This window comes from Rhinoraja longicauda, chromosome 5, assembly GCF_053455715.1.
Source record: "Rhinoraja longicauda isolate Sanriku21f chromosome 5, sRhiLon1.1, whole genome shotgun sequence".
Taxonomy (NCBI): domain Eukaryota; kingdom Metazoa; phylum Chordata; class Chondrichthyes; order Rajiformes; family Arhynchobatidae; genus Rhinoraja; species Rhinoraja longicauda.
In genome coordinates, this window is record NC_135957.1 from 23,420,477 (window position 1) to 23,444,610 (window position 24,134).

At 49.9% G+C, this 24,134-nt stretch overlaps 1 long non-coding RNA gene across 1 annotated transcript in view; it reads right to left on the bottom strand.

The window, feature by feature from the left end:
- Positions 1–5,281: 5,281 nt before the first annotated feature.
- LOC144593896 (uncharacterized) overlaps positions 5,282–24,134 on the bottom strand; it is a 69,330-nt gene continuing 50,477 nt past the window's right edge. Inside the window, exon 3 of the long non-coding RNA XR_013547298.1 lies at positions 5,282–5,383. This is a non-coding gene — a long non-coding RNA (uncharacterized LOC144593896). The remainder of the gene's footprint in view (positions 5,384–24,134) is intronic.

The window sequence follows — 24,134 nt, forward strand, 5'->3', positions numbered from 1 at the left end:
ACCTACCTCCTCCAGCAGCTCATAACCCACCACCCTCTGAGTGTAAAAGTTGCCCCTCAGGTTCCTATTAAATATTTCCCCTCTCACCTTAAACCAATGTGCTCTAGTTCTTGATTCCCCTAACCTGGGTAAATGACTTTCACCATATCTATTCCTCTCATGATTGTATACACCTCTATAAGATCACCCCTCATCCTCCTGTGCTCCGAATAAAGTCCTAGCTTGCCCAACCTCTCCCAACAGGTCAGGCCCTCAGCTCCTGGCAACATCCGCATCCTTGCTGCATCCTTTTCAGCTTAATTACATCTTCCCCACAGCAGGGTTGACGAAAACTGAACACGATACTGCAAATGCGGCCCCACTAACATATTGTACAACTGTAACATAACATCCCAACGTCTATACTCAATACCCTGACTGATGAAGGACAATGTACCAAAAGCCTTCTTGACCACCCTGTGATGCCACTTTCAAGGAACTATGACCTGCACCCCTAGATCCCCCTGGTGTACTACACTCCCCAGAGCCCCGCCATTCGCTGTGAAGGACGTGCCCTGGTTTGACTTCTCAAAATGCAGCACCTCACACTTGAGTGTGGGAGGAAACCGGAGTTCCCTGAGAAAACCCAGGCAGTCACGGGGAGAACGTACAAACGCCATTGAGCCACTGTGCCACCCCTCTACCTCTGCTTATATTTAACTGCATGCAAACAGAATCAAAGAGCCGATGAGCAAAGACCCTCGCTGCTCCCTGAGTGTTAGGGGGAGCTCGGAGGGGTCAGAACAACCTCGGCAGTCACATGAAGCCCCTGCGCGAGATAACCACTTATGAGGTGTTTGTGCAGTAATTAACCAGAACCAGAACCCACTCCAGAAACTGTGCACAATCTCAACACAATACCTGGCCAGGTAGACTCGATGGGCCGAATGGCCTACTTCTACCTCTATGACTTACGAACATGAGTACCGAGGGAGTGCTACGCTGCTGGAGTGTGAGATGTTGATCCGAGGACCACCCCCCACCTCGGCCATGGGTAGAACAAGCAGACCACTTTCCCAAAGGAGGGAGGGGAATAGATGCAGGCACAACACAATGGACTTGATACCAGATCATGTGTCTGCACTCGGTACAGGTTTCAGGGATAATTCCTCTCCTTCTTCCTAAACAATGCCATGGTGTCTTCTATGTCCTCTTGAGAGACGATGAGTTTATTGTTACATTTGAAATAAATGCTCTCTGAAGAGGATGCTGGATCCAAACACTGAACACACAGTGGAATTTCAATCTCCTTTTGCCAGCCGGAGCAGGGATGACATGAGAAGTCCCTTTGTGCTCACAAGGTGTGAAATGCAATACTCTCTGACACACCTATAGGTTTCCCTTGTGTGTGAATGGGTGTGTGATCCATTCCACAGGTCCAACAATGGGTCTGCTCTGACAACACACTGCTCTCACTGCCTCTCCCTGGCTGCCTCCCCACAGCACCCGTACTGGTGGGGGGGGGGGGGAGGTCAGTGTGGGACCAGCTTGCAGCAAACTCACCCAAAGGTGGGAGGGGGGGAGGGGGAGAACCAGATCCCTAAACGCTCTGCTGCCAAGGGTCAATTGTGTTTAACAGTCATACACACAAAATGCTGGAGTAACTCAGCAGGACAGGCAGCATCTCTGGGTAGAAGGAATGGGTGACCTTTCTGGTCGAGACCCTTCTTCAGACTGGTCATACGTATTGACTGGTTGGCTGTCGTATGTATTTACATTGGAACAATAATACCCTTACTTGCTGCAGCATCACAGGCCCATTAACACATTACGACACATCAGTGCATTTGTGTTCTCTTGTGGGGGGAAACCGGAGCACCTGCAGCAAACCCACGCGGTCACAGTGAGAACGTACAAACTCCGTACAGACAGCACCCGCAGTCAGGATCAAACCTGGGTCTCTGGTGCTGTGAAGCAGCAACTCCACCACTGCGCCACCGTGCCACACTGTGTTGTGCAAGGCTCATGATTGCTGGGAAGCTTTGAGACTCTATTCTTGAACCTGGTGGGCACAACTCTCAGGCTCCTGAACTTTCTTATTGATGGTAGGAGTATTGCCATTGGGTATGTGGGTCAATGATGCTATTGGCTGCCTTATCCAGGAAGCGCCTCCTATAGATCCCTTCGATGTCTGTCCAAATTGCCCCAGTCCCACCTCTTCATCTTTCCAGACACCAGGAAGAGCCATGTTGTGGAAAGGGAAGATTCGCGGACACCCATGTCATGTTCTCCAAGTTGCACTCTGTCCTGACTTGTAAGCACATTGCAATTTCTTTGCAGCTTCAGGTCAGTCTGCAGCCTGCAGCCATTCATCAACCGAATTAAGGCCGGCACGGTGGCACAGCGGTGGAGTTGCTGCCTTACAGCACCAGAGACCCGGGTTGCATCCTGACTACGGGTGCTGCCTGTACAGAGTTTGTATGTTCTCTCTGTGACCGCGTGGTTTTCTCCGGGTGCTCTGGTTTCCTCCCACACTCCAAAGACGTACAGGTTTGCATGTGAATTGGCTTTGGTAAAAATTGTAAATTGCCCCTACTGTGTGAAGGACAGTGTTAGTGTGTGGGGTGATCGCTGATCGGCGCAGACTCGGTGGGCCGAAGGGCCTATTCCCGAGCTGTATCTCGAAAGTATAAAGTCTAAACCACTGCCAGGTTAATTAGAGGCGGGCAACAAACGCTTGTCTACCACGTAGCGCCCACATCCTGAGTGCAAATTATTATTTTCTGCCGTTCTCTCTTCTTTTTGTTGATGTCCTCTGATCAACTTCTGGAAAAGCGATGGGGGCCGTTGACATAACCGGGGAGTTAGGCTGGAGGAGTTAACGAGCTGAGTCACGGGTAGGAAGGAGATTAAACCGCACACAGCCACCAGCACTGACTGTTGCCTGGGTTACTTCAGTACCGATGAGTCATTTCTTCAAACCTGCCGTGACATTATCCTTCATTACACCGAGACGCACAGCATCAGGGAGCATTCCTGCACACAAAGCTCTCTCTACTCAAGAGTTGTTGAGGCTAGAAAATGTCAAAGTTGTGATTGGTAGAGTTTTGTTATGGGGAGCTGTTGCAGGTTATGAAGCAAGGGTGGGGTTCAGGTGCAGATCCGACTTGATCTCATCCAGCTGAACAAGTTCCTCAAGAAGGCAGGGCTTCCTCCAAAAGTCACCCTGTAATTAGTTGCGCTGCACTGTAAATAACAATTAGAGCTTTGCTTCCATGAGTTGCTGGGACTTGAAGGCATGAGCTAGAGGGAGGGGTTGGGCAGGCTAGGACTTTATTCCTTGGCGCTCAGGAGGCTGAGGGTGATCATATGGAGGTGTATAAAATCACGAGGGGAATAGATAAGGTTAATGCACAGTCTTTTACCCAGGGTAGGGAAATGAAGAACCAGTGGACATGGGTTTGTGAGAGGGGCTAGATAGGAACCTGAGGGCAACTTTTTCACACATAAGGTGGTGGGTATATGGAACGAGTGGCAAGATTAGGTAGTTGAGGCAGGCTCTCATGACATTTAAAAGACATTTGGACAGATACATGGATAGGAAAGGTTTAGAGAGGTATGGGCCAAACACGGGCAGTTGGGACTAGTGTAGATGGGGATCTTGGTCGGCATGGGCGTGTTGGGCCGAAGGGCCCCTGTCCGCGCAGTATCACTCTCTGTCTGGTTTTAATCTACCTCCTGTTTTCCTACACATTGTTTGTGAATTCTTTCAACTTCAGCAGGTTGACAATTGGACACTTGCTTGTGAAGGGTGGGTAGAAAGCACTGTTGATTCCAGGCCTGGCTTGCAGTGTGTCAATGCAGAAGGGGGCAGCACAGTGGCGCACCGCACCGGTACTGCCTTGCAGCGCCAGAGACCCCGGTTTGATCCTGACTATGGGCGCGGTCTGGACATAGTTTGTATGTTCTCCCTGTGACCGCGTGGGTTTTCTCCGGGTGCTACGGTTTCCTCCCTCATCTCAAAGCAACGCGAGTTTCTAGGTTAATTAGCTTCTGTAAATTGTCCTTAGTATGTAGAATGGTGTTCGCTGGCCGCCATGAACTCGGTATCAACCGAAGGGCCCGTTTCATCATTGTATCTCCACACTAAACTAAACTAAAGTATCCAGACAAGTTCTTTGGAGATGCAAAGAACTGCAGTTGCCAGACTTTGACAACAGGTGGGACTGAGGAATGGGGAAATTAAGTATGGTCCCCGATATCTCAGCCTACCTCAATGCAGGTCCTGCCCTTCTTTTAAATCTGCACTTTCCCTGGAGCTCGAACAGTGTAACACTATGTTCGGCATCCTTGTTAACGTTCTTCTTCCACCACCTGTTGAGCTTGTGTATGGTTTGATTCAAGGATTTATTTGATTCAATAGCAAGCAAAACAAATGTTATTTTACTGTTTCTCGGTACATGTGACAAAAATGAACCAAAACCAATGCTATCTATTCTAATCCCTTTTGCCCACATTAGGACTGTATCTTTCTATGACTCATCTATTTGTGTCTGTCTAAATGCCTCTTAAACGTAGAGATTGTATCTAATTCTACCACCTCCAAATATCGGCCACTCTCTCTGTGATACTCTTCCTACAAATCCCTTTCAAAAACACCTTTTTCTCATTTTAGACCCTTGGGTCATGTTTCTGCTAACACTACCAAGGTAAACATCAACCCCACCTGTGCCTCTTATAATTTGATCTACCTCAGGCAGGTCACCCCCTCAACCTCCTTCACCCCACGAAAGCAAGCCCAGCATATGTCGTCTCTCCCCATGATTAAAATGCTCCAATCCAGGCAACACCCTGATGAATCTCCTCTGCACTCTCTGCAGCAAAGCTCCAGTCCAGCAGAAGATTCCGAAGTGTGAAAGTGTGCACCACCAGACTCAGGAGTAACTTCTTTCCCTCTGTTATCAGGCTTCTGAATGGTCCTTCCATAAACTAGGGTATTGTCCGATTCACCTCCTCCCAATGTGGTCATTGGACTTTGTCTCTGGAACTGATGTGCTACAATGCTGAGAACTACTGTATATCCTACACTGTATTTTCCTACACTGTATATTCTACACTCTGTTCTCTTTTTTTCAATCTATTGTAACCGAGTTTATCTTATTTGTATTTGTGTTTAGTATTATCTGATCTTTTTGGATAGCATGCAAAACAAATCTTTTCATTTGTCCGGGTGACGATAATAATCCTAAACCTAATCCTAAACCCGCCTCGCCGCTTAATATAAAAGGCAGACTTGCATTTGTCTCGTGTTTTCACACAACCTCACAGCGTTCCAAATCTTCTCTGCAAGCGTACAGCAGTGGCTCTGGCAGCCGATAGCGCAGCAAGCTCCATCAAGCGCCAACTAGAGAAGAGCACAAGAAGATTGGAGCAGGAGTAGGCCCCTTATATCTGCCCCATCATTCAATATGATCAAAGCCGTCTGAAGAAGGGTCTCGACCCGAAATGTCACCCGTTCCTTCTCTCCTGAGATGCTGCCTGACCTGCTGAGTTACTCCAGCATTTTGTGAATAAATACCTTCGATTTGTACCAGCATCTGCAGTTATTTTCTTATAAAAGCTGATGCGCCCCTTCCTTTAGTGCAGCGACCTGAACTGCATACAATACCCCAGGTGTAGTACAACCAATGCTTTATAAAGGTACAACATCTACAATTTTAATATTCTCTGCCCTGACCTATGCCATATGTCTCCTTCCGTATCATATTCACGTTTTGTTGCCACTTTCAGGGAACTATGGACTTGGAATGTTAATGGTCTGTGGTCCCTCTGTTCATAAGCATTCCTTAGTGCCCCTCCGCTAACTACATTTGTCCTATCCGTATTTGATTTTCCGTTATATATCACCTCGCACTTGTCAGGATTAAATTCCATCTGTCACCACTGCCCAGCGTTCCTTCTGATCTATATCCAGCTGTCTCGTTTCACTGTTACTGATGCTGATTTTATCAATTCACGTTCTCAAACTGCTTCGGTGAGCTTTGAACTCGCGTTCCGGGGATATTTTAGCCCAGGGTGCCTGGATTGCAGAGCAGGAGTATAACTGCAGCAAGGCCCTCAATCCAGCACGGTGACAGGGACAGGACTGGGAACAGAAGTGTGGTAAACAGCGGCGGTAACCGTGGCGACAGTGAAGTAAACAAGGCCCAGGACGCAGGCAAGGGTTTGCGGGGAGGTCATGATAAATTCATGAGCTCCGGGGAATGTTGCATGCAATGCCACCATCGCTAACCATGCATGTTAATTATCCAGTCACAGATCGAGCATTGCCTTTGGAAGCCATTGAAGCTTTCTGCAGCATTTCTAAACACTCCCACCCTGGTCATTCCTTCTTTTCCTTGCTCCCATCTGGCAGAAGGTACAAAAGGTCGAAAGTTAGCACCACTAGACTCACTAATTAGCTTCCTCCCCTCTATTATCAGGCTTTTGAACAGTCGTTCAGTAAGCTAGGATTCACCTCCACGATTCACCTTCACGTCGATATATGCTAGAATACCTGCCATTGTTGTTCCACAGTGTTCTCTGCTAGGGTCCCTTTCCAGTCAACTTTGGCCAGCTCCTCCCTCGTGCCTCCATAGTCCCCCTTGCTCAACTGCAATACTGACACTTCCGATTTTCCCTTCTCCCTCTCAAATTGTACATTAAAACTTGTCATATTATGTTCACTACCTCCTAATGGCTCCTTTACCTTGAGTTCCCTTATCAAATCCGGACAGTGGAGGAGGCTCAGGACAGAAAAGTCAGTGTGGGAATGGGAGGGGGAGTTAAAGTGTTTGGCAAGCAGGAGATCATGTAAAGCAAGGTGGACTGAGCATAGGGGTTCAGCGAAACGATCGCCCAGTTTGTACTTGGTCTCGTCGATATATGCGAGTCACACCGAGAACATCAGATACAATAGATGAGATTGAAGGAGGTGCAAGTGAACCTCTGCCTCACCTGAGAGGACAGTTGGGGTCCCTGGATGGAGTTGAGGGGGTAAGGAAGGCCGGATAAGTACTGGAGAAATGCAGCTGGGTGGTATGACTGCCATCTGAGGCCAGATGAAGGGCTCAGCCTTGTGAGCTGGGCTCTGAAGGACGTGGCAGTGATCCACGTGTGGGCACTTGTTCCCCGCTGATGAGTTACCAGCTGCCAGCCCATCAATCAATTGCCACGTGTAAACGCCCCCCGGCCAACTGCTTTCCCATCAACGCGTAACAGCTCGTCACTCAAACCGTCCCACAACCCGTAACCATGGCAGCAAAGGCACCACCAATGATTTATGTTCACTGCATTGACAATGTCTTCACATCTTTCACTGCAACAGGAAAGTCATTTCTGTAAAGAATGTGCATGCCCTTCATCCTGGCCTGCCGATAAGATTCCTGCCACCTTTTGACGAGCTTCTGACCGGCCCACTTGTTTTCAGCCAGTTCCCGATCCGTCGTCCACTCAGACCTTTCAACCAGAACTCCTGACCTGTCCTCCCAGAACCGTGACCTTTGAACTAGATCTATGACCGTTCAGATGTTTGACCTTTCAACCGGCATCCCAACATTCAACCAGCACCCCACGACCTTTCAACCAGCATTCCGGACCTTTCAACCAGTGCTCCTCACCTGCGGAGAGAAGGGGGCGGGTACTGATTGAGTGGGGCAGGTAGTGAGAGAGTGGGGCAGGTAGTGAGTGGGGCAGGTAGTGAGTGGGGCAGGTAGTGAGTGGGGCAGGTAGTGAGAGAGTGGGGCAGGTAGTGAGAGAGTGGGGCAGGTGGAGAGAGAGTGGGGCAGGTGGTGAGAGAGTGGGGCAGGTAGTGAGAGAGTGGGGCAGGTAGTGGGGGTGCGGAGGGAGTGGGGCAGGTGGTGAGAGAGTGGAGCAGGTGGTGGGGGAGTGTGGAGGGGTGGGATAGGTAGTCAAGGACAGTATAAAAATAAAAGAGAAGTACAACATAGCAAAGATGAGCGGGAAACCAGAGGATTGGGAAACTTTTAAAGAACAACAGAAGATAACTAAAAAGGCAATATAAGGAGAAAACATAAGGTACGAAGGTAAGCTAGCCAAGAATATAAAGGAGGATAGTAAAAGCTTCTTTAGGTATGTGGAGAGGAAAATATTAGTTAAGACAAATGTGGGTCCCTTGAAGACGGAAACAGGTGAATTTATTATGGGGAACAAGGAAATGGCAGATGCGTTGAACAGGTACTTTGGATTTGTCTTCACTAAGGAAGACACAAACAATCTCCCAGATGTACTAGTGGATAGAGGACCTAGGGTGACAGAGGAACTGAAGGAAATTCACATTAGACAGGAAATTGTGTTGGGTAGACTGATGGGACTGAAGGCTGATAAATCTCCAGGGCCTGATGGTCTGCATCCCAGGTACTTAAGGAGATGGCTCTAGAAATCCTGGACGCATTGGTGATCATTTTCCAATGTTCTATAGATTCAGGATCAGTTTCTGTGGATTGGAGAGGAGCTAATGTTATCCCACTTTTTAAGAAAGGAGGGAGAGAGAAAACAGGGAATAGACCAGTTAGCCTGACATCAGTGGTGGGGAAGATGCTGGAATCAATTATAAAAGATGAAATAGTGGAACATTTGGATAGCAGTAACAGGATTGGTCCGAGTCAGCATGGATTTACGAAGGGGAAATCATGCTTGACTAATCTACTGGAATTTTTTGAGGATGTAACTAGGAAAATGGACAAGGGAGAGCCAGTGGATGTAGTGTACCTGGACTTTCAGAAAGACTTTGATAAGGTCCCACATAGATTAGTGGGCAAAATTAGAGCACATGGTATTGGGGGAGGGGTACTGACATGGATAGAAAATTGGTTGGCAGACAGGAAACAAAGAGTAGGGATTAACGGGTCCCTTTCAGAATGGCAGGCAGTGGCTAGTGGGGTACCGCAAGGCTCGGTGCTGGGACCACAGCTATTTACAATATACATTAATGATTTAGATGAAGGGATTAAAAGTAACGTTAGCAAATTTGCAAATGACACAAAGCTGGGTGCCTTCATAACAAAAGGATTTGCGTATAGGAGCAAAGAGGTCCTTCTGCAGTTGAAAGCAAAATGGTGTGGAGGCATCAAACCCATTGCTCAGTGCTGCTCTTTGGGAGAACTATCCGCCAGTAGTCTGCTCTTTGGCGGGGCTATCTAACCAGGTGTATGCTCTTTGTTGGGGTTATCTAACCAGGTGTATGCTCTTTGTTGGGGCTATCTAACCAGGTGTCTGCTCTTTGGCAGGGCTATCTAACCAGGAGTCTGCTCTTTGTTGGGGCTATCTAACCAGGAGTCTGCTCTTTGGCAGGTCTATCTAACCAGGAGTCTGCTCTTTGGCGGGGCTATCTAACCAGGAGTCTGCTCTTTGTTGGGGCTATCTAACCAGGTGTCTGCTCTTTGGCAGGTCTATCTAACCAGGAGTCTGTTCACAGATAGAGTGATTCAACCTGAAACCTACTCTGCACTGCAGTTATCCAAGTGGACCCTACTCTTTAGTGGAGTCATCTAATCAATACCTTACTCCATGCCGGAGTTATCCCACCAGGGACCTGCTCTTTTTCCGTAGGCCTTCACATTTGTCATGAGTCAAGTCAAGAGTGTTTTACCCTTCCCCGACCCTATCAGCACTTGCACCAAAGCCACTCCACCCACGGGGTGGGAGAAATCGTGTATACCTCCCTCCCCCCACGCTGTCTCTTGCCAGGCATGTTAAGTCAGTGCCAGCCCACCACCCTGGCAGAGGAGAAGCATTGGGGGATGAGGAGTAAACTGATAGAAGTTCATAAAATCAAGAGGGAAATTGGTAAGGTGAGTAGCCAAAGTCTTTTCCCCCAGGGTAGTGAAGTCCAGAACTCGAGGGCATGGGTTTAAGTGAGAGAGAGGAAAGACTTGAATGAGATTTAAGGGACAATTTCTTTGAAGTGAATGTAAGGAACGAGCTGCCAAAGAGAGTAGTAGGCAGGTACAAGGATAGGAAAGGTTTGGAGGGATATGGTTCAATTGCGGGCAGAATACCTCGGGTATAAAACCTGATCATGTGGATGAGTCGGACCGAAGGGCCTGCTTCTGCTCCTGATTCTGTCAAAGCCCCTCTGAATTAAAAAGTGCTGGAGTAACTCAGTCAACATCTCTAGAGAACATGGATAGCCAAAGGGTCCCGACCCAAAACATCACCAATCCATGTTCTCCAGCGATGCTGACTGGCCCACTGTTACTCCAGCACTTTCTGTCTTTTCTTATAAAGCAGCGTCTGCAGTTCCTTGTGTCTTCACCTCTCTGTATTAAGCCCGCATGTCCTGTGCTTAGAGGAGTTCATCCCTATTTGTCCAATGCCTCTGTGTAACTGAAGTGCCGTTCCAGTCCTGGGACCAATATTTATCCCACAAGCGATCGTTACCCTGGGAGCCTCCTGTGGGATACTGCCTGCAGTCCTCCCTCCGTTCAACACTTCAAAGCCTGCTGCTGAAAGCCAGCATGGTGCTGCCACAGGCTGTGAAAGGCACCCTCTTTGCTTCTAAGATAGACACAAAATGCTGGAGTAACTCAGTGGGTCAGTCCGGCAGCATCTCTGGAGAGAAGGAATGGGTGACATTTCGTCAAAACCCTTCTACAGACTCTTTACTTCTCCGTGATATTTCCAGCTGAGTCACAAGCACAAGCCTGCCGCACTAGGCCCGATCGATAGCCAAGCAAAGAGAGAGATTACTGAGCGGACGTTCCCATGGCAACGGCTCTCTCTCTGGATGGTATTGATCTACCGAGCGAGTGCCGTGGCCAGCAGAAACAATGCTCCATGTTTATTCCTCTCTCCTGTGTGCTTGGGCGGTGACATTGTTCCCCCTGCACTGCGCCATGTTGTCAGGGATATGGCCTTACACTGGGATGCCCAAAACTCCCCCTCCCCCTCCCAAGATGGGGGCATTTCAGGGCAGATGTAGGGAGGTGATTAGAAGGGTTCATGTTCATAAGTTCATAGATTCATAAGTTATAGGGGCAGAATTAGGCCATTCGGCCCATCAAGTCTACTCTGCCATTCAATCAAGGATTGGAGACGCTAGAGGCAGGAAACATGTTCCAGATGTTGCGGAGTCCAGAACTAGGGGCCACAGTTTAAGAATAAGGGGTAGGTCATTTAGAACAGAGATGAGGAAAAACTTTTTCACTCAGAGAGTTGTGAATCTGTGGAATTCTCTGCCTCAGAAGGCAGTGGAGACCAATTCTCTGGATGCTTTCAAGAGACAGATAGAGCTCTTAAAGATAGCGGAGTCAAGGGATATGGGGAGAAGGCAGGAACGGGGTACTGATTGTGGATGATCAGCCATGATCACATTGAATGGCGGTGCTGGCTCAAAGGGCTGAATGGCCTCCTCCTGCACCTATTGTCTATAAGACATTGGAGCAGAATTTGGCCATTCAGCTCATTGAGTCTACTCTGCCATTCGATCACTGTTGATCTACTTTTCCCTCTGAACCTCATTCCCCTGCCTTCTCTCTGCAACCTTTGACACCTTTTCGAATCAAGAACCAGTCAATCTCTGCATTAATAATACCCAGTGACTATTCCACAGATTCACCACCCTCCTCATTTCCAATCTAAAGGTACGTCCTTTTAATCTTTGGCTGTGCCCTCTGGTCCTAAACTCTCCCATTGTTGGAGATCCTCTCCACATCCACTCTGTGTAGGCCAGTCTGAGTGGACAGCGGGGAGCTCTGGAAGGTGCGGGCTGCAAGGAGGGGTCTAACGTGAGGGTTATTCGTTCCTTAGGCAGAGTTGACCACTACCACTATTGTTGGGAGTGAGGGTGGAAGGAGGCTGGGGGTTTCGGGGTGATCCTGCATTGGGGTGGGGCATTGGCAGACGGCTGCGGTCCAGGAGAGGGCGGTGAACGGGTTGGAGAACAGCTGCAGACCAGCTGTGCTCTGTGCTGCATCCTCAGGTTCCTGCTGTCAGTTTCAATGGGAAAGAATAAGGAAGAGAAAGAAGGATAAGAATAGGGAAGAGAAACCTCTCAGGTCCAAAAGCGAAAGAAGGCCCGAGACGTGTCATGGAATCATGGAGCATGGAAACAGGTTCTTCGATCCAGGTTCTCTTCCATGCCGACCAAGATGCCCCATCTATGCTAGTCCCATTTGCCCATGTTTGCCCCATACCTCTCTAAACCTTTCCTGTCCATACAGCAGGAAGAGATACAACATGGAAACAGGCCCTTCATCCCATCGAGTCCAAACAGAACCTCAACCACCCTCTTATACTGATCTGACATTAATTCCATTTTATTCTCCTTATATATTCCCATAAATTCCCCCTCAAATTCTACACTCGCCCAGACATTAGGAACAATTTACAAAGGCCAAGTAACCTACCAACCTGCTTGGGATTTATGTCTTTGGGATGTGGGAGGAAACGGGAGCCTTTGGAGGAAACCCATGTGGTCAGGAGGAGAACATGCAAACTCCGCACAGTAAGCGCCGGAGGCCAGGATTGAACTGGTTACCAGAGGTGTGAGGCACTTCAGTGGAGCCTCTCCACACGCAGGCAGAGACGGCTGGGACAGAGGGTGTCCCACAGAGGGGTCTCTGTGTCCCATCGATCCGTGCCAACCCAGCCATCTCTGACTGCCCTTCACCTCCAACTGAACTCCAGCTCTGGGCTTCTCAATGCACAAGGGCCATGTTGTTGGGCTGGAACAGGTGAAATGGAATATCCGGGCTAAGGTTTCCACTCCGTGCCAGGTAGTAAATGGAAATACAGAGAGTGGAGCTGTTGGACTGCAGTCAATGAATCCTTTTCTTCTGCTGCCAAGTTCCCAGCAATTAACTCTGACCTTTAGGACTAAGCAGGGGAGAGGGGGAGAGAGGGAGAGAGGGACAGTAAAATATATTCAGAGACAAAGAGAGACAAGTATCAAGATAGAAAGACAGGCAGGGACATTGTTTCTATTGTTTCCACGTCTTTGGGATGTGGGAAGAAGCCGGAGCACCCAGGGGGAAATATCACCATCACAGGAGGAACGTGCAAACTCCACACAGACAGGACCGGAGGTGGGGATCGAACCAGGATCTCTGGCAGTGTGAGGCCGCAGCACTACGCACTGCACCACTGGGCCACCCGTTGGGACACCACCCAGAGGATGGGAGGAACTGCTGGCAAGTGGAGATGGTGCATGGGTCAGGGTAACCCTGACAATCCAAAAGCCACCAACTCCCTCAAACAATAGTGTTTTGTTCTGTGGAATTGCACTGAGTATACAGCACAGACACAGGCCATTCAGCCCCACAGCCTTGCCTCCATCCTAGCACACCCCTCATCATATCAGTGAGACCCCGTGTTTGAGCGTTTAACTGTGTTTGTGTTGGATGGAGTGGATGGAGTGGATGTGGAGAGGATTTCCCACTAGTGGGAGGGTCTAGGATCACCGCCTCACAATAAAAGGACGTACCTTTAGAAAGGGGATGAGGAGGAATTTATTTTGCCAGGGGGTGGTGAATCTGTGGAATTCATTGCCACATACGGCTGTGGAGGCTGTCAATGGATATGTTTAAAGGAGAGATTGATGGGTTCTTGATTAGTAAGGATGTCAAAGGTTACAGGGAGAAGGCAGGAGAATGGAGTTGAGAGGGCAAAACAGATCAGCCATAATTGAATGGTGGAGCAGACTCAATGGGCCGAATGGTCCAATTCTGCTCCTATGTCTAATGAGTTTGCATGTTTGTGCCTCAGCTCAGAGTGAGTTCCACATCCTCATCCTCTCTGGACAGAGAGGTTTCACCTAGATTCCCAAATGAATAACACTCTGTTACACTGGAGAGGGCGTGGAGAAGATTTACCAGCACGTTGCCTCGTGGGGAGTGCTTCAGATTTGAGGAGAAGCTGGATTTCTCTTCCAGCAACGTGGTAGCAAAGGAAGCCGAGGGGTGGGTATCGAAGAGTATCGAGGGGGTAGTTAGTGAGGACTAGTTCCCTGCAGTTGAACCAGGTTTGGGGACTTGTAGCAAACTAACCCCAGCAGTTGGGGCAGCATGGTGACGCAGCGGTAGAGTTGCTGCCTCAGCACCAGAGACCCGGGTTCCATCCTGGTGAGGATGTATAACTCTCCCATAAGGGTGCTGTCTGTGCGGAGTTTGTACCTTCTCCCCGTGACTGCATGGGTTTTCTCCAGGTGCTCTGGTATCCTCCCACACTCCAAAGATGGACAGGTTTGTAGGCTAATCAGCATTGGTAATATTGTAAATTGTCCCCAGCGTGTGCAGGATAGTGTTAATGTGCGGGGATCACCGGTTGTTCGTGGATTTGGTGGGTTGAAGGACCTGTTTCCGCTCTGTATCTCTAAACTAAACTAAGCTGCCTAGAAGATCTCTCAGTGACTTTAAGGTCCACTTTAGCCCGAGTAAGGGGACGTGGAACCGCCACCTCTCCTGCGGACCACCGTGCCCAGGGTTACCCCGCTCATCCAAGGGGTTGAAGGTGTCGGCCGCAGTTAACGTGAAGGATTCATCGTGTTCCTGGGCCAATGCTAACATGACGTGAGGGACTTGGAGACTGGCCACGGAGTTACTGGTAAACATTCTCAGATTCCTGCTCTCTCTTGTAAATACTGTACCTATCACAGCACTCACCGTCTCCAGTTTAACCCTTCCATGGCCAGACCTCTCCCCACCCTCCAGAATCTCTGCTGCCCTCACCCCTCTGTCCCTAACATTGCCAGTTTAATGGCCCTTACGCTGGCTGTTGTGCCCTCTACACCCCTTGATTCAATGGCAGAGCAGACTTGATGGGCCGAATGGCCTAACTCTGCTCCTATGTCTTATGCTCATGGGTTTGCCTGGAAATGCCTTAGTGTTTGTGCCTCAGCTGTTGAGGGAGAGCTGTACATCCTCACCCTCGCTGGCCAAAGAGGTTTCACCCGCTTTCCCAATTGGATAACGAGAGTAACACCGACCATCGGCCACCCGCTCACACTAGTTCTGAGTTATCCCCACACACTAGTGGCAATTTATAGGCCAATTAACCGATAAAACCAAGTCTGTGGAATTTGGGAGGAAACCGGAGCACCCAGAGGAAATCCACACGGTCACAGGGAGAACATGCAGACTCAACGCAGACAGCACCCTAAGTCAGGTTCAAACTGGGTCTGCGGCTCTGTGAGGCACCAGCTCCTCCAGCTGCACCATTGTGCTTTGATGCTGAGGGCTCTCAGCTTTCCCCAGCTGAGTGAAGGAGTACAGAGTAAACTGCCTTCCAGTCCTCCCTCTCTCCTCCTTGCCCTGCATCACGAGAGGAGCAAAGTTCACAGAGAGCTCTCTGTTTGTTTACTTGCAGGGCACACGAATGATGACAAATTCCATCCTAAGAGCGGCCTGTCCGCCACTGCCTGGGGCTCAATGCATGCCACCCGGGGCATCGGCTGAGGAATGTTCCGGTGTGTTTCACAATGAGCAGAGACAATGGCAAGGTGCTGATCGGAATCCCTCTGCCCCTGTTCTGCCCGGCAACATGAATAGTGAAAGGCCTGGATGGAGTGAATGTGGAGAGAATGTTTCCACTACTGGGAGACCAGCGGCCATAGCCTCAGAATTAGATCATCAGTGACAGGAACAGAATGAGGCCATTCTGCCCATCAAGTCTACTCTGCCATTCAATCATGGCTGATCTATCTCTCCCTCCTAACCCCTTTCTCCTGCCTTCTCCCCGTTATCTGACACCTGTCTGGCAACTGCATTAAAGGACATACCGTGTAGGAAAGAACTGCAGATGCTGGTTTAAATCGACGGTAAACACAAAATGCGGGAGTAACTCAGCGGGACAGGCAGCATCTCTGGAGAGAAGGAATGGGTGACGTTTCGGGTCGAGACCCTTCTTCGGACATTCCTTTAGAAAGGGGATGAGAAGGGATTTCTTTATCAGAGGGTAGTGAATCTGTGGAATGCATTGCCACAGAAGGCTGTGGAGGCCAAGTCATTGGATATTTGTAAGGCAGAGATTGATAGATTCTTTATTAGTGGGTGTCAGGGGTAATAGGGAGAATAGGGAGAAGGCAGGAGAGTGGGATTGCGAGAGAGATCGACCAGCCATGATTGAATGGCGGGGTAGACTTGATGGGCCGAATGGCCTAATTCAGCTCCTAGAACTAATGAACACAACGAGTGCGTAGATCAAGCGCTGCCTGTAACCGCTGCACAGCCGGGAGCCGGGAGCCAGGCCCAGAGGGAGCGTTGTTCAGCAGGGGCTGAGATGTGGAGGAGATGGAGGACCCCTCCTTCCGATGCCGAATGTCGGGCCCTCTGACTGGTCGTGTACAGGCACTGGTGGACGGGGCAGGCTGTGGGTGCGGCGGCCACAGCCGCAGGTGACAAGCAGAGGAACATCACCGGGAAACTCATGCACAATGGGCTTTCAAAGGCAGCCCACTGGCCCCATGTGGGAGCCACAGGCAGGGCTGGACCAGCCGGCAGTCACTCCCACCCGGTTTGGACAGCTGCACTAAACCCAGAGCTGGATAATTCAGGACAATGTGTCACTGAGCACCGAGAATTAACTCAGTGCAAGAAAACACTTGTTACTGGTGACGATTTCAGGATGAAGTGTGGTCACACTTATTGCAATCGATACAGAGAGAGCAGCATTCATGATGAGTCTAAACTTTCAAAAAGTGACTTGGAAATGGGTCTTGTAAGAAAATAACTGCAGATGCTGGTACAAATCGAAGGTATTTATTCACAAAATGCTGGAGTAACTCAGCAGATCAGGCAGCATCTCAGGAGAGAAGGAATGGGTGACATTTTGGGTCGAGACCCTTCTTCAGACAAATGGGTCTTGCTTCACTGTTATTAACAGCAAACAAGGCAAGAGAGGATGCCATTTCTGAAGCAGCTAACATATTCCGTCCATGGCTTTAAGGTGAGAGGGGAGAAATCTCCAGACTGGGCCATATTTTATTATCAGTACTTTCCAAAATAGACCTTAGAATAGTGCAGGAATAGCACAGGAACAGGTCCTTCGGCCCACAAAGTCCATGCTGAACATAATGCCACGTCAAACTGATCTCCTCTACCTGCATGTGATCATTGCATTTCTTGCATGTATATATATCCATTGGCCTCTCTAAAGCCTCAAACACCACGATTGTATTTCCTGCCACAACCACCCTGGCAGTGCGTGCCAGGCACCCACCCATCCCTGTGTGAAATAAACCTTGCTCTGCATATCTCCTTTAAACTTTACCCATCTGACCATACAGTTATGCTCTCCAGTCTTTCACCTTTCCACACTGGGGAAAAAGGTTCTGACTGTCCACCCTGTCTATTTCACTCATAGTTTAACTTCTATCAGGGCTGCCTTCACCCTCTGATGCTCCAAGCTTTTCCAACCTCTCCTTTTTGCTAAGATAGACACAAAGTGCTAGAGTGACAAGGCTGGCTGAGCTTGGCAGTGGATGCCCAGCGATTCCCAGTGATGTTCCTGAAGGGCAGTGCCTTTACCCAACCACACTGCCCCAGCGTCGGGCGGGACTGTGGGCACTAGGATCTGGGGTGGGTGAAGGGATGCCATCATTGAATGGCAGAGTAGACTCGGTGGGCTGAATGGCCTAATTCTGCTCCTATGTCTTGTAGAGACCTCCGTCTACGCCGCATCTGCGCCCAGGATGAGGTGTTCCATACAAGGGCATCGATGATGTCCTCATTCTTTAGGAAATGGGGCTTCTCCTCTTCCATTATAAATGAGGCTCTCACTAGGGTCTCCTCAATATCCCGCAGCTCCGCTCTTGCTCCCCCTCCCCCTATTCATTACAAGGATAGAATCCCCCTTGTACTCACCTTCCACCCCATCAGCCGTCGCATACAACATATTATACTCCAACATTCCCGCCACCTTCAACGGGATCCCACTACTGGCCACATCTTCCCATCTCCACCCCTTTCTGCTTTCCACAGACCATTCCCTCCGAAACCCCCTGGCCCACTCGTCCCTTCCCACCCAAACCACCCCCTCCCCAGGTACTTTCCCCTGCAACCCCAGGAGATGCAACACCTGTCCCTTTACCTCCCCCCTTGACTCCATCCAAGGACCCAAACAGTCTTTCCAGGTGAGGCAGGGGTTCACCTGCACCTTCTCCAACCTCATCTACTGTATCCACTGTTCCAGGTGTCAACTTCTCTACATCAACAAGCCCAAGCGCAGGCTCGGCGATCGTTTTGCTGAACACCTCCGCTCAGTCCGTCTTAACCAACCTGATCTCCCAGTGGCTGAGCACTTCAACACCCCCTCCCATTCCCAATCTGACCTTTCTGTCCTGGGCCTCCTCCATTGTCAGAGTGAGGCCCACCATAAATTGGAGGAACAGCACCTCATATTTCACTTGGGTAGTTTACACCCCAGCGAACATTGACTTCTCCAACTTCAGATAGTCCCTGCTTTCCCTCTCTATCCCTTCCCCTTCCCAGTTCTTCCACTAGTCTTCCTGTCTTGGACTATATCCTATCTTTGTCCCGCCCCCTCCCCTGACATCAGACTGAGGAAGGGTCTCGACCCGAACCGTCACCCATTCCTTCTCTCCAGAAATGCTGCCTGACCCGCTGAGTTACTCCAGCATTTTGTGTCCACCTTCGATTTAAACCAGCATCTGCAGTTATTTTTTTCCTACAACATTAGAGTATGTTGTACAGTGTAGAAACAGCCCCTTTGTCCCACCACATCCAGGAATGGGGTGGAAACGAGGTGGGCTAGTGGGTGAGGAGGAGTTAGGAATGAGGTGGGAATGGGTTGGGAATGAGGTGAGAATGGGGTGGGCTAGTGGGTGGGAAGGGGTTAGGAATGAGGTGGGAATGGGGTGGGAAGGGGTTAGGAATGAGGTGGGAATGGGTTGACAACGAGGTGAGAATGGGGTGGGCTAGTGGGTGGGAATGTGGTGGGAAGGGGTCAGGAAAGGTGGGAATTTGGTGAGCAGCTCTTCCCACCGACACTTCTCCTGCACCCTCCCCAAAGCCGCCGCGCCCTGCCCGTGGACCGCGGCCCAGGTGTGAATGAGGTGCCACCCGATGCCCCAGTTGCACTTGCCCCACCGTGCCCTGCCTGTGGCCCAGGTGTGAATGAGGTGCCACCCGATGCCCCAGTTGCACTTGCCCCACCGTGCCCTGCCTGTGGCCCAGGTGTGAATGAGGTGCCACCCGATGCCCCAGTTGCTCTTGCCCCACCGTGCCCTGCCTGTGGCCCAGGTGTGAATGAGGTGCCACCCGATGCCCCAGTTGCACTTGCCCCACCGTGCCCTGCCTGTGGCCCAGGTGTGAATGAGGTGCCACCCGATGCCCCAGCTGCACTTGCCCCACTGAGCCACGGGGAGGGGGTGTTGTGGCAGGAGGCAGTGGAGAGGCAGGAGGATTAGAGTCCAGCTGCTGCCTGCGTGGGAACGGTCCCCTGGGGAAGCGCTGCCGGCCCTGAGCTGGACTGCAAGCTGGCTATTTATAGCACTGACAAACATTACAGAGGAGCTTCCCTTCCTTGACTCCTTGAGAAAGTGCGTCAGGATGTGCGACACTCTGTCCCCAGGGATGAGGTTCCTTCCCAGACCTGCAGCCCGCACCGAGCCCCGCTTCCTTCACTTGTTTCAAGCGGCTCAGGATCACGTGTGCACAGCTCTCCACACCGACACAGAGTGCCGGGCTAACCTCTACTGCATTGTTGGTGGGGATATGGGTGGGAATTGTGGCTGAACTCAGGCAGGAATGGGGTGGGAACGGGGTGGGTTTGTGCATGGGAAAGGGGTCACACGCACATACACACACACACACACACACACACACACACACAGACTCAAACATGCACACTCACACAAACTCACACTCACATGGGCTCACACTCACACAAACTCACAGACTCGCACACACATGGGCTCACACTCACACAAACTCACACTCACACAAACTCAAACATGCACACTCACACAAACTCACACTCACACTCACAGACTCGCACACCCATGGGCTCACACTCACACAAACTCACACTCACACAGACTCACAGACTCGCACACACATGGGCTCACACAAACCCTCACTCACACGGACTCACACACAGACTCAAACATGCACATGCACACTCACACAAACTCAGACTAGCACACACATGGGCTCACACTCACACAAACTCACACTCGCACAGACTCGCACACGCATGGGCTCACACAAACCCTCACTCACACAGACTCACACACAGACTCAAACATGCACACAAACTCACACTCACACAAACTCACACTCACAGACTCGCACACACATGGGCTCACACTCACACAAACTCACAGACTCGCACACACATGGGCACACACTCACAAACTCACAGACTCGCACACACATGGGCTCACACAAACCCTCACTCACACGGACTCACATTCACACAAACGCACAGACACACTCATCAATGATACCGAGCCCAGGAGGGAGGGTTAAGGTGACATGCCTCCATAATTACCGACCCGTGGCACTAATGTCCGTGGTGATGAGTTGCTTTGAGAAATTGGTTTACGACATATAAGCACTCCTACCTATTCCACGTCCAAAACACGTGCGGGTTGGTCAGGTGTCAAGAGAGTCAGGAATGTTTAATTGTCACATGTACTGACAACGGAACAATCAAAATACTTACTGGCTGCAGCCGAACAGGCCCCATTAACGCAATAACACGCAGATAATATAGAATAATCAATAGTCCAATAAAGTAATATTACAATAACCACAATAGTGCACAAAACAAAGTCCGTAGTGCAAATAAAGACACAGTACATGGAGATCACAGTTGCTAGACACACACATATTCATACACCCATGTGTTTGTGTTTGTATGTATGTCTGGATGTTTGTGGACACGCGTGAGTGTGTGCAGTACAACTGTTGTTCATGATTGTGTGTGACTGTGTGTGGCTGTGCATGGATTTCTTTATGTGTGTGTGCATGTGTTTGTCCATATTTAGAAACATAGAAAATAGGTGCAGGAGTAGGCCATTCGGCCCTTCGAGCCTGCACCGCCATTCAATATGATCATGGCTGATCATCCAGCTCAGTAACCTGTACCTGCCTTCTCTCCATACCCCTTGATCCCTTTAGCCACAAGGGCCACATCTAACTCCCTCTTAAATATAGCCAATGAACTGGCCTCAACTACCTTCTGTGGCAGAGAATTCCACAGACTCACCACTCTCTGTGTGAAGAAATGTTTTCTCATCTCGGTCCTAAAAGACTTCCCCCTTATCCTTAAGCTGTGACCCCTGGTTCTGGACTCCCCCAACATCGGGAACAATCTTCCCGCATCTAGCCTCTCCAACCCCTTAAGAATTTTATATGTTTCTATAAGATCCCCCCTCAGTCTTCTAAATTCCAGCGAGTACAAGCCGAGTCTATCCAGTCTTTCTTCATATGAAAGTCCCGCCATCCCAGGGATCAATCTGGTGAACCTTCTCTGTACTCCCTCTAAGGCAAGAACGTCTTTCCTCAGATCAGGAGACCAAAACTGCACACAATACTCCAGGTGCGGTCTCACCAATGCCCTGTACAACTGCAGTAGAACCTCCCTGCTCCTAAACTCAAATCCTCTTGCTATGAATGCCAACATACCATTCGCTTTCTGCACACACACAAACAAACACATGCACAGACACACACACACGAGCACTTGGACTGCGCACACGTTCATTCATACACACATGTGTATGTGTATGTTTGCATGTGCGTGTGTGCAATCCAAGTGTTGGCTGCACATGTGTTTCTTTGTGTGTGTGTGTGTGTGTGCATGTGTTTGACCATATTAATTATATGGACTAATGATTATTCTATATTATCTGCGCGTTATTGCGTTAATGGGCCTGTTCAACTGCAGCGAGTAAGAATTTGACCAAAAGCAGGCAGGTGGGACTGGTGTAGCTGGGACATGTTGGCCGGTGTGGGCAAGTTGGGCCGAAGGGCCTGTTTCCACCCTGTATCACTCTATGACTCTATGACTTTATATGCACACCGTAAACACATGTACAGACACATACACATTTGTTCACAAAATGCTGGAGTAACTCAGCAGGTCAGGCAGCATCTCAGGAGAGAAGGAATGGGTGACGTTTCGGGTTGAGACCCTTCTTTGAAGAAGGGTCTCAACCCGAAACGTCACCCATTCCTTCTCTCCTGAGATGCTGCCTGACCTGCTGAGTTACTCCAGCATTTTGTGAATAAATACCTTCGATTTGTATTTGTACCAGCATCTGCAGTTATTTTCTGACACACACACATGAACACTTGGACCGCGCACACACACACATATGTCTGTGTATGTTTGCATGTGCGTGTGTGCAGTCCAAGTATTGCCTGTTAAATGGGACCAAAGAGCACAGCTAGTGCCCTGGGTGGGAGTTCCGCACCAGCCCCATAGATTGTGCTCCAGTTACGGGCATCATCCCAGGATACTTGCCTGACTCTGACACATCAGCTTCTGGCGATACTTCGGAGATTAATCCGCAACCCACGTAACTAATCCAAAGCCAGAGAAACTGGATTGCTTGTTGACTGAATAAAGCAATGCATTGTTTTTTTAAACAGCTCGGGGAAAGAGGAAATAGCATTTTTACCTGCCCACATTACCCACGTTGTCAGCATCAGGCAGGGTTGCCATGGCAACAGTGGATGCCATGGTCATTAGCGTGTCAGCGTTCATTCAGGGGGTGTGTGTGTGTTGCATTTAGTGCACATCCCCGCTTGCCCCAGGGGAGGGGGTGGGGGCGGTGGGGTCACTGGGGAGATTGGCCTGGCGTGGGGGGTGGACAGATCTGCTCCTGGTGTGTCCTTCCTGCTGGTGGGGAAGGTGCTGTTCAAGAAGCCAGAGGGTCAACCAGGATGGAATCAGACCCTTCGGCCCACCAGGGGCAGCACGGTTGTGCAGCGGCAGAGTTGCTGCCTTGCAGCGCCAAAGACTATGGTGCTGTCTGTACGTTCATACGTTCTCCCCGTGACCTGCGTGGGGTTTCTCCGAGATCTTCGGTTTCCTACCACACTACAAAACCGTACAGGTTTGTAGGTTAATTGGCTTGGTATAAATGAGTGTGTGTAGGATAGTGTTAATGAGCGGGCATCGCTGGTCAGTGCGGACTCGATGGGCTGAAGGGCCTGCTTCTGCACCGTATCTCTAAACTAAACTAAAAACTAACCTAAAGGTGCCTGCCGACCATCAGGCACCCATTTATGGCAGGACTTTCATATGAAGAAAGACTGGATAGACTCGGCTTGTACTCGCTGGAATTTAGAAGATTGAGGAGGGGTCTTATAGAAACTTAGAAAATTCTTAAGGGGTTGGACAGTCTAGATGCGGGAAGATTGTTCCCAATGTTGGGGAAGTCCAGAACAAGGGGTCACAGTTTAAGGATAAGGGGGAAGTCTTTTAGGACCGAGATGAGAAAGTTTTTTTTCACACAGAGAGTGGTGAATCTGTGGAATTCTCTGCCACAGAAGGTAGTTGAGGCCAGTTCATTGGCTATATTTAAGAGGGAGTTAGATGTGGCCCTTGTGGCTAAAGGGATCAGGGGGTATGGAGAGAAGGCAGGTACAGGATACTGAGTTGGATGATCAGCCATGATCATATTGAATGGCGGTGCAGGCTCGAAGGGCCGAATGGCCTACTCCTGCACCTATTTTCTATGTTTCTATTTAGCCCAATCCCACACTAAGCTCCATCTGTACTTTCCATTCTCACCACATCAATCCTGACACTCACCCACACGCACGGGGCAGTTCACTGCCGCCAGTAAACCCGCCGACCGCACGTCTTTGGGGCGTAGGAGAAAATGGGGGCTCCCCGCGCAGTCAGTGTTACAGACAGAAAAACGAGCAAACTCCACACAGGTAGCGGCAGAGGTCAGGATCGAACCCGGGTCTCTGGGGCAGTGAGGCAGCGGCTCTACCCACTGGGCCACTCTGATGAGAGGGGAAACACTGGAATGGAACAGATGGTCCCGTGACCCATGGTGGATCAAGCCATTGCCTTCTCTACTCCCCATCCCTCCCTCAGCCTGGTAGTAAGGGAACACATTTGGTATGTAGAGTGGCAAAGAAGGCGTGTGGTATATAGGCTGGTAAAATAGACAT